This window comes from Triturus cristatus, chromosome 6, assembly GCF_964204655.1.
Source record: "Triturus cristatus chromosome 6, aTriCri1.1, whole genome shotgun sequence".
NCBI lineage: Eukaryota > Metazoa > Chordata > Amphibia > Caudata > Salamandridae > Triturus > Triturus cristatus.
This window is the reverse complement of record NC_140589.1, coordinates 1,459,852,410-1,459,867,386: the sequence shown is the minus strand read 5'-3', so window position 1 is coordinate 1,459,867,386 and position 14,977 is coordinate 1,459,852,410. Positions and strand designations below refer to the sequence as shown.

General features: G+C 42.5%; 1 protein-coding gene across 1 annotated transcript in view; it reads left to right on the top strand.

Moving 5' to 3' along the window:
- The first annotated feature begins 1,536 nt into the window (after positions 1 to 1,536).
- CEP68 (centrosomal protein 68) overlaps positions 1,537 to 14,977 on the top strand; it is a 111,620-nt gene continuing 98,179 nt past the window's right edge. The window contains exon 1 of the mRNA XM_085612522.1: positions 1,537 to 1,698. The gene's annotated coding sequence lies outside the window, so the exon portion shown is untranslated. The remainder of the gene's footprint in view (positions 1,699 to 14,977) is intronic.

Sequence of the window (14,977 nt, the reverse complement as noted above, 5' to 3'; positions counted from 1 at the left end):
TGATGGGCATAGATTTGCAAGACTGCCAGATTTTACATAGAGGACGACGTTAGCCAGAACAGGTAAATATGAATGGCAACTTGATCAAATGAATGATTTAATCTGCAATATTAATATAAATTTGGATTTGAATAACTTCAGAAATGAGTCGGGTTGATTATTCATTGAAATGTGTTAATGTAAAGATTGGTTAGGGAATTAGGATTTCACTAATACATCAACTAACAGATCCATCCCAGTCTTTGGGAGGATAATACCAAATGTGGAAGTCTAGGGCCCAATGAGTATTAGAAGGGTTTATAGGTGAGTTGCTCATTAGGGTAAAGTGGTATCTTCCTCCCTCATTATCCAGCGCTTGGAAGGTTAAATTGCCTCTCGCACGGACTAATGGTAAGTGTGCGTTGGTTTTATGGGCCCCACCAGCGAATGTATAGATAATGTGTGTGTGTGTGTATGTGAGATCTTGAAGTCCGTGGCAGTAGGAAGGGATTTTGTACTCTGCGCTGGATCAAAAGCGCGCCATGCGTGTTGTGCCTGCCTGCAGCCCTTCCTCCTTTTGGGACGGCCCATCCGGACTGGATCCTTTGCTTCACGGCTTGTTTAGATAACACGCCTCCTTTAGATAAGAAATCGCTTCACGACAACCGTGAAGAAAACGATCCAGTCCGGATGGGCCGTTCCAAAAGGAGAAAGGGCGGTAACAGAGAAGCCTCATTTTCAATGGGAGGCCGTTTACCATAAACGATGACGCCATCCAATAAAAATGAAGGGCAGGGCTTCAAGCCCCCTTCTGCAATGTCCTCTCTCACCATATGTCTCGCAGAGCGAGTAGCGCATGCGCGCTGCAACCTAGGCAAGACCTAAAAATTAAAGAAAACTTTTTTAAATTAAGTCAATTTAAGGCTTTCTTTTAGCTGTCTTGTCTTCAGGAGCCACTAGAGTGCGCACGTTCATCGGCAGTCGTATTCACGCACGAGTCAGTGTCAAACACCACAAATTCGTAATTACATTCTTTAGAATCACTAGTCATGTATCTAAAAATGACAGGAAAACTGAATGTTTTGCATAAGCGCCATTAACGCCTCGTCGGGGGTAGTAAGCGCTACATAAATGCCAATTAGAATACAATAAACGAATAATTTACTGTTTTGCATTAAAGTCAGAGCGGGGAGTCCTATTATGTATGCTCTTGCTGATTAGCTCTGCGGCGGTACTCTAGCCTACCCGTTCATACAGATAATACGAATGGATGAGCAGCTCAAGAGCTATTCCAGTTCACGAAAGGGGGGACTAAATCAGAGCAATAGGAGACAAATAATTCAATCGTCCATGGGAGAGACAAGAGCAGGGAAAAATGACTTCACTGGGATAGCGGCTAGTATACAGTATCTGTTCCCCGGGGGCATAGTCTGTTTTGTGGTACCCCGGGGGTATCACTGAAGACTTGAGCAATCACTTCCGGGACGGTGTATTTTGTTGTGGTTTCTTTTGAGACGATTGGACGGATTTTCCGGGGCGGGTCTCCTCATTCTAACCAATTGTAGTGTATTGGGCGGTACGGTCACTACACCTCCGAATACTGTCCCTTAGACCGTAAAATGTGAGCGCAAGCTTTGCTATTCTCCAGTTCCTACCTTCGCGTTAGAGACTCCTAATCAAAGCAGAAAGGTACGGATGTTAAAGATCGTCTTGCGGGAGGTAAGATCAAATTCCGGATCTTTTAAATTGATTCAGGGGCTTGTATCTCTGGTTGGAATTGGAAGAGTCGATTTTGTGAGAATTTGGATTTGGGATCGTTATGCCTAGTTGAATGGATACTGGATGTCTAGCTGAATGGGTTTAGTCCTGTTTATCTAGTTGCATTGCTGTTTTGGTTGCAGAAGTTGGGACCTGGTTGTTTATTTGCTAGCTTTGTTAGTCTTGATGCAATGGTGTTTGTCTAGTGTAGGAATTGTGTATTGTTTGTATTGTGGCTTTGTTATTTTGTGGCAGTGATTGGGGCTGAGTTATTTTGCTCGGGGTTGCAGTTTGCCTCTCGTCTCGGGGATTGGGGCTTGGCTGTATAGTTGAAGGAAGTGGGTCTTGGTTTGTCTGTGTTTTGTGGCTTTGTTGTCCAAATACTGGGTCTTGGTTGTCTAGGTGCTAGGGCTTGGCTGTCTAGGTGCTAGGGCTTGGCTGTCTAGGTGCTGGGACTGAGTTGTCTAGGTGCTGGGACTTGATTATCTAGTTACAGGTTCAGCCAGTGCTCAAACTTGGCGCAGCTGATCAGGCAAACATTTATACATTTGTCATTGTTATTACTTCCTTCGGTGAAACTTTAAGCCAGATGAAAAGGTTGACTACAATTGTATATGTTAGCATATTTATAGTTTGAGGAATGGGGCTATTTCACATATTTTTTGTATCTGTCTAGATCTGCTTCATGAATGGAAACAATTGCTGAGACCATGGTTTCATAGTCCATCATTTTTAAAAGTTGAACAGGCAGTGACATCTAGTCCCGTGAGAGTGAATGTTCATTTTATCGGATGCTTGGTTAAATGTGTGGGTAGGTTACAGATTGGGTTTACAAATGGCGTTGAGGCAAACGGAGGTAAATACTCTCTTCAATTTCAATATTCACGTGAGTGACAGTTTCAGTGACTTGACCAACCTGATTTTTACTTGTATTTTTAAAGGGCAGTCATTGCATAGATTCTGAATGTTGCCTTTTTTCATTAATCCCTTCCTGACTTTAAAACACAGAGAAGGCTATGGATAGATCACAGAGTATGGCTGAAAAGTGTACTGAGATAAACGATGTGAAACACCTTTTTAATATCAACTTTAATTATTGTGGGTTTGCAGTGGCTTGACTATCCTTGTTTTACTTTTGTTATCAAGGGCAGTTACTGCATATCCTTAAAGCTGAAGGCTTTTATTGTTCAACTTTAAAACGTAAGGAAGAAAGGTTTGACTGAGTGCTGTATTTTTTCATTGTAATGATTCTAATTAACCATTTGTCTTGTTCCAGTTACTGGTTATCTATCTAGTTGCCAGCTCTTTGGAGGATGGTTATGTAGTTGCATTGATTATTGAGTTCGGGATAGGCCAGGTGTCAGATTCGGGTTTTCTTTACGTCCTTTGTCTTGATCTTTTCAGTTCTAGAAATTTTTATTTGAAGCTCTCAAATTCGTTGTCACAAGGTGAGCATCTTCAATGGTTTCTTCTTCACAGTAGCTCAGTCTCAAGTTCTCTTCAAATGCAAACTTGTCAGTTTTTGTAAGCTTCAATCAAGCCTGAATAGGAACAAAGATTTATTAAACTCCCATTGATGTACATTGAAGGAGCGAGTTGTTCATCATGGTAAATGTGGATGAAAACAGTTAGGGGCATATTATCAAGACAGGTGATAAAATTATCGCCGCTTTAGCGGCAGTTTTCTACCGCTAAAGCGGCAATAATGGGCTTGATAATATGCTCTATGGAATTCCAATTGAAGCCCATGTTAGATGTGAAGGACATCTAACATGGGCTTCAATTGGAATTCCATAGAGCATATTATCAAGCCCATTATCGCCACTTTAGCGGTAGAAAACTGCCGCTAAAGCGGCGATAATTTTATCGCCTGTCTTGATAATATGCCCCATAGTCTTTTTAAAGAGGACTAGAACCAAACTAGAGATGGTCGCACAAATGGGTCAAGTTGATAAGTATAGTTCAACATTGCAGCATGCAATATCAACCATGTCTCCTATAGCTTCATACCACACTTATGCTATTCCTAACGGGCAACTGTGTGAATGACAGATCCTGGAGCACAGTTCATCAGTTTGATACTTTCTGGTATGGTGTGTCTGACTTACGGCATGACCTTGAGGTTTTGTGAACTATGGTGTACTGGAGATCAAGTCGACGTACCTAAGCTGTACGTGCCTTTGTGACCAATGTGGAAATAGCTCAATCTAACTAGAAAAACAGTGCTGCCCATATTATGTGCTTGTTCTCATTAGCAAGGCCACATTTAATTTTTAGCTTTTTGCTGTAACTATGCTAAACAGTTTGTTTACCTAAAAAATGTGTTTATATTACATAAAAGGGGAGTGCTTACTTGAGGAAGGATATAGCATCCTCTTAAAAAAATTTGGTAAAGGTAAGAGACAGGAAGATAAAGGGCTGTAGAAGTGTGGTGACACTGGTTTACAGAGGTGTGGCGCAGCGGCCAGGGCAACTGACTCCGGAACCCGGGGGCTCACAGTTCGATCCCCGGCGCCGGTGGCAGATCAGCCCAGCACCATGTGACTCTGGGTAATAGCAATCTTCCCGACGGCCCCCGGCGCCTTGATACCCTCGGATAATTGTTTGCGCTTTAAAAATACTGGACATTTACATGCTATTTTCCCTGAAGTATATTGTCCAGCTCTTCAGGCCAGCACTATTTACTGCACGGCAGCTTGGTTCTAGAAAGAATCCAATTCATTTTATATCTTTCCCACTTCCTATGTAGAAAACGAGTATTCCACTGTTTTTGACAGAAGAATTGTTAGTTCTCGGGATGAGTTTGAAATTCTCACCAGTTTTGAGGAAGAAATCAAATTTTCCATAAACACCATCTCTTAACTCTTCATTATACATTGCTGGTGTCCAGTGTGTATGGAGCCACCTCTCATCCACTAGTCAAATTATACAGTTTTTTGACACCACTTTACGACATAGTATACTGGGTGTCGTTTGCTCTACACTAAGCCTATTATATAATATAACATACTAGACAGAAACCATGTGTATACCAAATATAACTTGAGAGCAGTTGTCATTGTTTGTGATAGAGGGTGGTCACCCACAATGTATTGAACACCCACAAACATTATATATGGCTCCTTATAAAGGTAAAAATGGGTTTCCAGAGTAGAAAGCAGAAGAGAGGAGTATAAGAGAGGGTTTTTCTACAAACAATCTTATTTTTCCTTTGTAGGACTGGACAATTCCACTGCACAACTTCTTAGATTTTCTGTACTGTGACCATTCCTAAAGAGCGAATTTAAAGCGGGAGTACGGGTAACAATCTACAATTTGCATATGAGTCCAGGCACGTTTTTGAAGAATCTTTGGGAATCCTCTGACAAGAAGGCACCTAAGATTCACAAATGCCCCATTGACTGCTCTCTTCCTACTGAATTGGGTCCCATAGCTCACTGTACCTCAAAGTGCAAATATCTGTAATGTAACTATGCGAGAGCTGAAAATATAATCCAATGTTATATATCTCATCCACTATATTTTTATGCACAGCACCTAATAACTGAGTGATACTCAGTCCACAAAAAATGTTCCCTGTGACTGATGCTCTGCTGCTTTTGGTATAGCCCATGTTTTGTTAAATAACTAAAAATTAAATGCACAAGTATAGTGCATTTAAACTTAGCATATGTTTACATTGTTAATTTGTATTTGTCTTGAATGGCCAATAATCTTAAATATTCTGGAGCTAGTGGCGTCTTTTTAGCTCTCGCCTACAGACAGGTTTTAGCTGTTTCTTGTCGAGCACCTATTATGCACAATTCCAATACTTACAGTGGGCTTGAGATCAGTGCTTAATTTGTAAAATATTAAGTCCCGGTGCTAAAGTTTTGTAGGAGGCCTCACCCGGCTCCACCCAATTCATCCACTGGCTCCACCCACTTACCCTATTGGCTCTACCCACGTCCTCATCTGGCACAGCTGAAAGCCAGATGTAATACTCGATCTGAATTTCAGCAAGAGAGCCTTCCGCAAGAAAGGTTTTGATAGGAGGTTCCCTCCGCCCTCACAAAAAGTTTAAAAAATGAAACAAGCACAATTTTGGAATAAATTGGATAAAATGATTAATTCATTGAAAAGGGAACAAGGTCGAACATGTACATCGGGGTGTACGTCTTTATCCCATTCAATACCTGGTCACACCATCATCTTTCTCACAAACCACTTAAAACCTTGGTGCTTAGCTCTTTCATATGATAGAGCGAGCATGTTTGCAAACATGAAGAATGAAAATTAAATCTCTAGTGCTGCAAAACTATATGCATCAAAAACCTGCTGTATATGTGTTGCAAACAGATATTAGAAACACTGCAATATGTCAGTTTTAAAAAACATAAGCTGCAGTAGCTTGAAATGTATAGAAAGTGGAAACATAAAGAAAGATTCTAGCTTTTCTGTATCTATGGAGTGCAAAAAATAAACATTCACTGTGCTTGTTTGTGTAAACTATTAAAATAGAGTAGAAGAAAGAAAAGCAAGATCTGTAATGTGCTGCTCTAGGTTTGCTTGTTGCAGCTAAGCAGCAATAAGTTCATGTTGCACCTTCATCTTTATCTGGAAGAGATGTGGAGAGGTATGAATGGGACACACATCTGAGACTATCTCAGGAAAATAGACGTCCTCGGCTTTAGCTTTCTCCTTGTTTACACCAATGAATAAAAAGGGAGAGTCAATGAAAGAAAATATCAGCCTAGGATCACACAAATTGGCTAAGCAGGGAAGCCGGCAGTGATTGCAGGTTTTCGATTTTCACCTCAATTCAGCCACCAACTGGGCATGTTTTTTGACATCGAAGGAAAAAAATTTTCCTGAAAGGAGATTATAGCGAACGTGACAGGCAGAATTCATTTTCTTTGGGACAGGCATACGAGCTCTTCACGAAAGAGACAGACTGAACACTTCGTTGTCATCTTGCAGCATAATGCTGCACCCATGAAGTAGACAGCTTTGCACAATTTCTTTACAGCTGGCCTGACTGAAATTAAAATTAACAGAGGCGCTTCAGAAATCAAGTGTATGTCTGAACTGTCGACCCACCTGCAGAGGGGACATATTTCTGCATGCTCACTATGGGAATATGAAGCACACAACTTGTAATCGGCTTGATCTTTGACATACGAGTGTGGAATCTGTGGCAGCACTTTGCTGGTAGTCACTGCAAGTCAGACATTATTTGGAGTTCCCACATGATTCTGCAAGCAGTGTCCTTGCTATGAAATTAGAAATCCTTTGCTGTGCCCGAATCCCATGCACAATGTTGTTTTTCTATAGTAAATGCACAAAAAACTGTGATTTGACATGAAGCGGTTTTAATGTGGTAAATGCTTTATTTTGTGAACGTGGCGGACAGTTCCCTAATGCCATCATTGGGCATGCAATGAACCAATCACATCGAAGCCTGTGCCAAAGGTCAATAGGGGCTTAAATCAACAAACCACTGAATGCCCTCTCACAAGAAGGCCCACTTCCTGAAAATAAAACACTGCCCTAGTGAGCACGTGGCACCCTTCAAACTAAGATGCAGTCACTGCGAGAGTACTTGCTGCAAAGTAAGGTGGGGGCCAGTGCAGGGGCTCGTATTTGAGGTCTCAACTCAACACTGCAGTCGTCCAATTGTGTGATCTTCGGCCTAACGGCCTGTGCCCTCCCAGCATCTTTGGGACAGATTACAGCACTCACTTTATTTGATCATGTACACAGGTCAAGTTTTGAGTAAAATGTTCAGGTCTGTCAGGAGAATATTTACAATCCTACCTATAGTGCAGCTGATAGCATCCCTAATTAGTCGCATATATACACACTTTATATCTTTTTCCCAAGCCCTGGGCTGAGCGTGGCCGGGTGACAATAAGTTACAGCACAATGTCTTCCCACAAAGCCCCAGGCCCAAGCCCCTGGGAACTAATCAGGACCATGGAAGAGGAACATAGCGTGTTGGTTTGTGGGATGTAAATTGTCAGTATTAGCTATTTCAAGCTCCCCATCTGCATCTAATTTTATTAAATAGAGGTCGCGCTTTAACAAAAAAATCCCTGTAGTCTTTCATAGATATCGATTTTTATGTCGTGGCCTTGGTACTTAAGTTTTTTATTGTGTGTGTTAAATCCCTTTCATAATCACCACACACTAGCAATAATGCTCGGAGATAACCAGGCCGAACTGGGTATGCTTGAGGCATATAGCCATTGATAAGCTTGCTCACCGACCATCTTTTCAAGCATTACAGTGTAAGCCTACGTGACGGTTATTTATCTGCCCATCTTCCCCCTTGTGCAGCATTCGCTGAAAAAATACAAAATCTCACTCCTCATGTTTACGTCTGCACAGTAAATCGTGAGCCATCCTGCTAGCTGTACGGAAATACCACCACCAGCGATACAAATATCCATTACTCATTTTACTGTGTGAGTGTGACCCGCTGCGTCACCTCACACATGATGTCATGCTAAACTATAAAGCAAGCAGCTCAGTTCACACGTGTCCCCATCTTCCACACGCCACAATACCAGGCTCAAGTAAAAGCAGCCGTATTTACGGCCTTTTAATTACCTGATTCAGAGGCCTGCTACTGCACATCATGCTGCTTGCTTCTTCAACTGACTAACTAGCGCAGCGCTGTGGCTGCGCGGTATGCTGGGGCGGGTGAAAAGTTGGGACACTGATTCATATTGGTCCGAGTCCGACTCTGGACACTTGACGATTCAACGCCAAAGAGGGACGGGGCGGGGGCGGGTTAAAAATGTATTTTGTCTGGTCATTGGTAGAGCTACGCTAAATGACGTAACTGTTACGCTGAAGCAGGGACCCAGGCAGTTTCTGGCGGTGTGTGTGTGCCTCATGATAAGGCGGGCAGCATGGAATTTAAAAAAGATTACGCTGCCCCACACAGAACCAAGTCCAGTCCAATCAGTGACCCACTGCAACACTGACTGATATCGTGAAACACACATTGCCACCACGTAAGTTGGCACTCAGGTTTGTCAATGGACCCGGCTCTGAGAAAAAAGTGCAGGTGCTAAACACCGGCACAAATTAAGCACTGCGTGGATCGGTCCTTTGCCTATCTATTGTTGGTTTTCTTTTCAGTTTCATTTGCTTGTTTCTTATTTGATGGCTTACATTCCCACTCTTGAGTTTGTTCTTCCCGTGGAGTGTAGCTTGTCTGACATCTTTTTGACTGGATGACTTGTTCCTTCCACTGCTCGCATTCAGGTATCTACTTTTTTAGGTCGATCATTCGAGACCTCTTGTATATACTTTAGTATATATTTATATACTTATATGTGTATGTACTTTGTGTGCTCTGGAGATCAGCCCTAGGACTTGTCTGCTTCCGTGTAGGGACTTTTTTTTCTGGCAACTGCCTCTATTTAACTGTCTTGATAGAAAACAACCAGCAGAGGTCAGTAAAATACCAGAATCACTTTAGCATTCTCTAGGTTCCAGTCCATAGAAATTGTCTTCCAAGAGCACCTGGAGACAATAATAATATTTTTTTCAAATCTTGTATTTTCAGTGATATGACCACCGAAGGCCCAGATTTTATCTTAAAAACAGAGCTTTGGACTATATCATTTTCCACTGAAAGGCAATATTTCTCTCCATGTGTTCCCATACCTGGCGTATCACTTAGTTTGGTGCTTACTTTCCAACCATGTTAAAGAACAGTAGTTGTTTCAGCACCCAGGCTAATGTGCTGCATAACTAAATACATATAAGTTCCCAAAGGCGAGACCGATTGCATTGCAAATGCTTGTTTCTTTTGCCTTTAGCACCGCAGGAGAGTACATGGGTTTTCTGGCTCTTCTCCCCTCCACCCTATGTACTACATCCTCCCTGCACGCTCCCTGTGTTGCTCCCAACCCCTGCTAGCTCATCTGTAAAAGCACTGCCAATGGTATGTTTTTGCCAGGTTTGAATAAAAAGCAACCGTTATTAGGTTGGTTTTCTCTTATCTCCTGCTCTCCATGTGTTGCAGGAAAGCACAGGCTTTGCCACTCAAAGGCAGCATTTATGGTTTTGTCAGGTTGCGGCACTCCCTCATCTTTTTGAGGTAGAATGTTTACTTAGAGTGACTGTCTAGGAGAAGTCTCTTCTCCTGGACTCCGATAAATCTCGTCCCGGGGTGCTGGAGAGACCAAATGACCAGAGCATTTGTTCAAGTTCCAAGGTGTGTGGAAAGTCATGGCATGCACTTTCCTTTTAAATTGTGACAATTGCTCAGACAGCTATTTTATAGTTTTAAGTACTTGTAAAAATATGTTTTCTAAATTCAGTACAAAGTTTCCTGAATGAACTTTGAAAAATAAACGTTGGCGTTTTATTTAGGTAGAAATAATAGAATTTAGTGTCTAGTTTCGAGATATTTTAAGAAATGTATGTGCTTTTCCTCCAATATTTCCTTTTTTGCCTTTAACATTTGTTACCAATAAACATTGGTAAAGTCCGTGACTTGCATTGTAAAGGCTGGGGTGATACTCAATAGATTTACCAGGGCCTTTTTTTCTCATTTGGTGCAAAATCAAGCAATTTTTTTTTATTGATGCACACCATCCAACTTAAAGCAGTAACGTCACAAAAATGCATTCTACACCCCTTGCACTAATTTTAACTAGATTTTCTGGAAAATAATGGAGCAGCACGATTGTTTCCTTTTTATGATGGAACCAATATGGCTATATTGTATCATTTCAAATGTGGATAATCAGTGCCACCATTCTGTACTGGTGGGACCACAGTAACTAATCTACATTCGACTTCCATCAGAATGTATAAAACAGTTTGTCACACTTTCAAAGTATGAGCAGCTGGAAAATCTTCAGTCTTAAAACGCGAAACAACATTCAGGCGCCCATGAAATGTACCTAACGGTTCCCAGCGTCAGTATGCAAGTACTTTAAGACAGTCTATACCAGTAACGAGGACATTTGGAAATGGACTCCAGCTATCTCAGCTCACACTTTCAACTGTACCACCCCAGCGGGATGTTAAACAACTCCAATTAGGTAGACTGCTTTGTCCGTTTCCCCCAACCACAACTGCCAAGGAATGGTAGTGGCTTAAAAAATCACGGTGTTCTGCTCAAAGAGCGGAAACAGCCTAACTGCCTGCATCACATTTTTTTTACGACTATCATACCTTCAGGAGCAGTTTGTGAGAGAAGAAATTCTGCTTTTTGATCCCTCTCCATCTTCTTCTGTCGTGCCTCCTCTTTTTCTGTCCCCTGTCCACCATGTTGGAAACAGTATGCTCTGAAGCGCTCGGTTACGGCTTGCATGCAGCGCACTATACGAAAAAATATAACTACACATCCTCGCCTAATGATTTCAGAGATTAAGCCTTTCCTGTCTTTTCCCTAGTCTTCTGTCTTCGTTTTCTGCCACCTGCTCATTATCTTGCGTGCACTATGATCTGAAACAGACATCTGTCTGTTGCATGCAGTGTGCTAAACAAAAGTCAGCCAAATATAGTTATCTTTAGGAACTCATTGCAAAGGATGCACTGGCTTCTTTTTAGAGATGTGCATTGCTTGGAGCCAGGGCAAATGTTGATGAGTGGAGCAGCTATATTTTCTTGCACAAGATCATTTAGATAAGAGACCACCTACCAGATGCATTTGTTACTGCACAGGGACTGGCTGTAGTTTGGGATGGGGATGGCACTCCATCATTGGTTGAGCATTATTAAAATGAAGAACAAAGTACCAAAGGGATAAGTGTAGATGAAACAGTACTAAGGAGTAGTGCGGGCATCCTTACTAGTGATAAGGAGGCCAAGCTACAGGGGTCTTAAAAGCATTTATAAATGCAGTAGGTTTCGCCTTGCAGAACCATCTCTCCAAAACTGAGGTTTTGTAGAGAGGGTTCGCTAAGCTTCTACACTACTGAACACATTACATATGTTCATTAGCACTGGTTCCTCTCTTCTTTGAGCCTGGAACGTTAGTGTATTCAACATGCATTATCGCCCTCTTTCTTAGCTGCCCATAATATGCCTGGAATTACCAACATTAAATCAGTGGCAGCATAAATCTGTGTAGGTACTATTGTGCCACTGATGCAGAGAATCCCCATAAACCAGCAGTGATCATTATAGCAGGTGTATTTGCCATGGATGCCCACATGAAATCAAGACTGAAATATACAAAAAGTTGATGAATGGAATGACGGAATTAATCTCAGCCACTGGTAATTACTCGAGGCCATAGCCCAGCCCATTGTTATTCGGCACACCATGCCATGTTAGTTTGGACTCAGCCATATGCAAATCAGTCTTGGCTCTGCTCCAGTAGGAACAGTCCAGCCCGGACTGTGAGGCCAAGTCTTCACTGAATCAGAACACAAGCAACCCAAGACTTTTCACACTTACAAGGGCTCATCAGTCGGGTATAGCTTGGTTTCAGTGGCACAATGTGTACGAAAGCCATGTCTGGGCATAACTGTTCCATTTAGGGCATCGCACTGAAGTAGACAAAAAGATGATGAATAGAAAGCTTGAATTATTCTCAGCCACTGGTAATTACTCTGGCAGCATCCCAGTCCATCATTATTTTGCACAACATGCCACCTCACTATGGACCTAGCCACATGAAAACCCCTCTTGACCCAGCTCCAATACAAACAGTCTAGCCCGATCTTCCAGGCCAGGTCCTCTATGAGCCGAAACACAAGCAACCCAACATTGTTTTTACCCTTATTAGGGTTCATTAGTTGTGTATAGCTTGCTTCCTGTGGTACAATGTGCACAGGACCCACATCACTGCTTACCCGTCTCACTTGGGGCATCCCACTGAAGTACACAAAAAGGTGATAGATAGAATGCATGAATTAATCTCAGCCACTAGTAATTATCTAGACTGCATCCCAGGCCATCATTATTTTGCACAGCATGCCACCTCAGTTTGGACCCAGTCTTATGGAAATCATTCTTGACTCTCCTTCAGTAGGAACAATCCAGCCTGAACTGCCAGGCCTGGAGTTCCTTGAACCGGAACTCAAGCAACCCAAGGCCAGTTCCACCATTATTAGAGCTCATGAGTCTGATTTGCATATGGCTGGGGACAAACTGAGGTGACACGGTGTGCAAAATACCAATGGATTGGGATCCTGCATCAAAAAATTACCAGTGGCTGAGATTAATCCAAGCAATCCACCCATCGCTTTTTTTTGTATACTTCAGTGCTGCACATAATGTCAAAAAGCACCAGCTGTGTGCAGTGGATATCAACAGTATGGCCAAAACCTCCACCATACTGCCTGAATCATCACTGTCATTGAATATCACAATATGCCAGGACTTACCACTATTGAGCCAGGGAGAACAATATTCTAGGGTTGGTCACCATTGTGCACTGCAGGCCTACAGTAAACCAAGACTTAATTAACCTCATTCTGCTATGACTGTCCTTATGCCATGTATGGGCATTGCTATGCAATAGAAGCGCCCTATATGCCAGGAATAACCACCATTCTGTCTGAACCAGTATTATGCCAGAGACGAGCACCATCATTCCATGGATGCTACCATCGTGGCAGGAGTTACAACTATTATTCCAGAGCCAGTATTTTTCACAGCAAGCAACATGACAGGAAGGCACCACTTGCTAAGAGTTACCACAATTGTGATAAGGCCAACATTGTTTTCTGGGTGTGCAAAATGCATCCTCTCACAGATGCCCACACGTTGACTGAAATTGCCACCATTGTGTAAGGCCAAGTATTTCACCACAGGGGGCAAGTGCACACAATACTCATATACATGCATACATACATACACTCACATAGACACACAGATACACTCGTAGATAAGTATGTGTAAAAACACACACTGACACAGACAATGCATGCATACATACATTCACAGGCCCACACAAAAACACATCATCAACATTTCTTTTAAAACGTACTTCCCCTTGCCGGGCTGCTGTCCAGATTCCTGCTGCTTCTCCGAGCTGTCCTTCCTCTTCCTCACTTGGCTAGATGCAGCTGCTGAAAGCTGCTTCCACTCTGGGGGTGGGCTGATGGCAGTATCTCGGATAGTCACAGGGAGGTGGCAAGCAGGAGGGCCTAGGAACAGACGGGAAGAGAGCCAGTAGGAGTGCCTGCGGGGAGGTTAGCAGGAGTGTCTTGCGGGATGGTATAAGCCAAGAGGAACAGGAGAATGAGGAGTTTGAGGGCAATTTCCAAGTGAGTGCAGTGGTGGTAGGTGCTAAAAGGTGACACTTGGACAGAGGGGATTTGTCTGTGCCTGGCTGGTCCTGGGTAGAGGTAGGGGAATACCGAGCAGCGTTGGTCGCTGTTGGGAAGGAGAATGGAGTTTCCCACCAATGAGAGAAACTACAGAGGGAATCTTTATTGTTCCCCCCTGCTAGAAAGAGCAGGAGCCCAGGGGGACTATTTTGTTATGCAGGTGGTAGGTTCCTTCTAGGAAAACAACCACAATAGATTTGCTTTAAGGTGCCACTACGTTGTGCCATTGAGGGGATATCTAAAATGAGAATTCATAAGGAGTTCACCAGAGGCTTTGCCATTCCTCCTTTACTTCCATCAGCAGTGCACGGAAGCGCTTGCACCTGATCCATTGCACCGGGTTTTACATTTCATTTTTGACTTCATTCAAAAGGCTAGAAATACATTTCATATGGAGACATTAATTTAACAAAACGTTGGGTGCCAGTAGTATTAGCTTGCTTAGGTAGTACATTTGCTTCGAATGAGATGGGTATGATTTTTTGAAGTATTGTATTACTTCTACTTTTTGCTTTTTACCTAATTTTCCAATCACAATCACCATTGATAGATTGTTCAAAGAACACAATTGTATGTAAAACCGTGGACACTAGTTTGAACAAGCTTCAGTTCTCTTGTTTGTGTAATTACTATTCAGGACTTCTGCCAGACAATGACAGAGACATGCAAGAAGGTTGGAAGGTAATTGAGTTCAATGAGTAGTGGCCACTTCTTATTTGAAGCCCAGCCATGTTCCCAGTGTGTGGAGCACCCAGGAGTAACCGAGTTATGTTCGAAAGTTTGATTGGCGCCAGCCAGTTCTAGGAATGTTGTTACCTGACCTCCTTATGTGGTACATGCCAACCTGCATGAGGCAATAACAACCACCGAAGTACTAGAATGCCATTTGGCATCTCTACCACAACCCCAGGAATACCTGTTCTGCTGCTGACCGATGTGTTGTATACAAT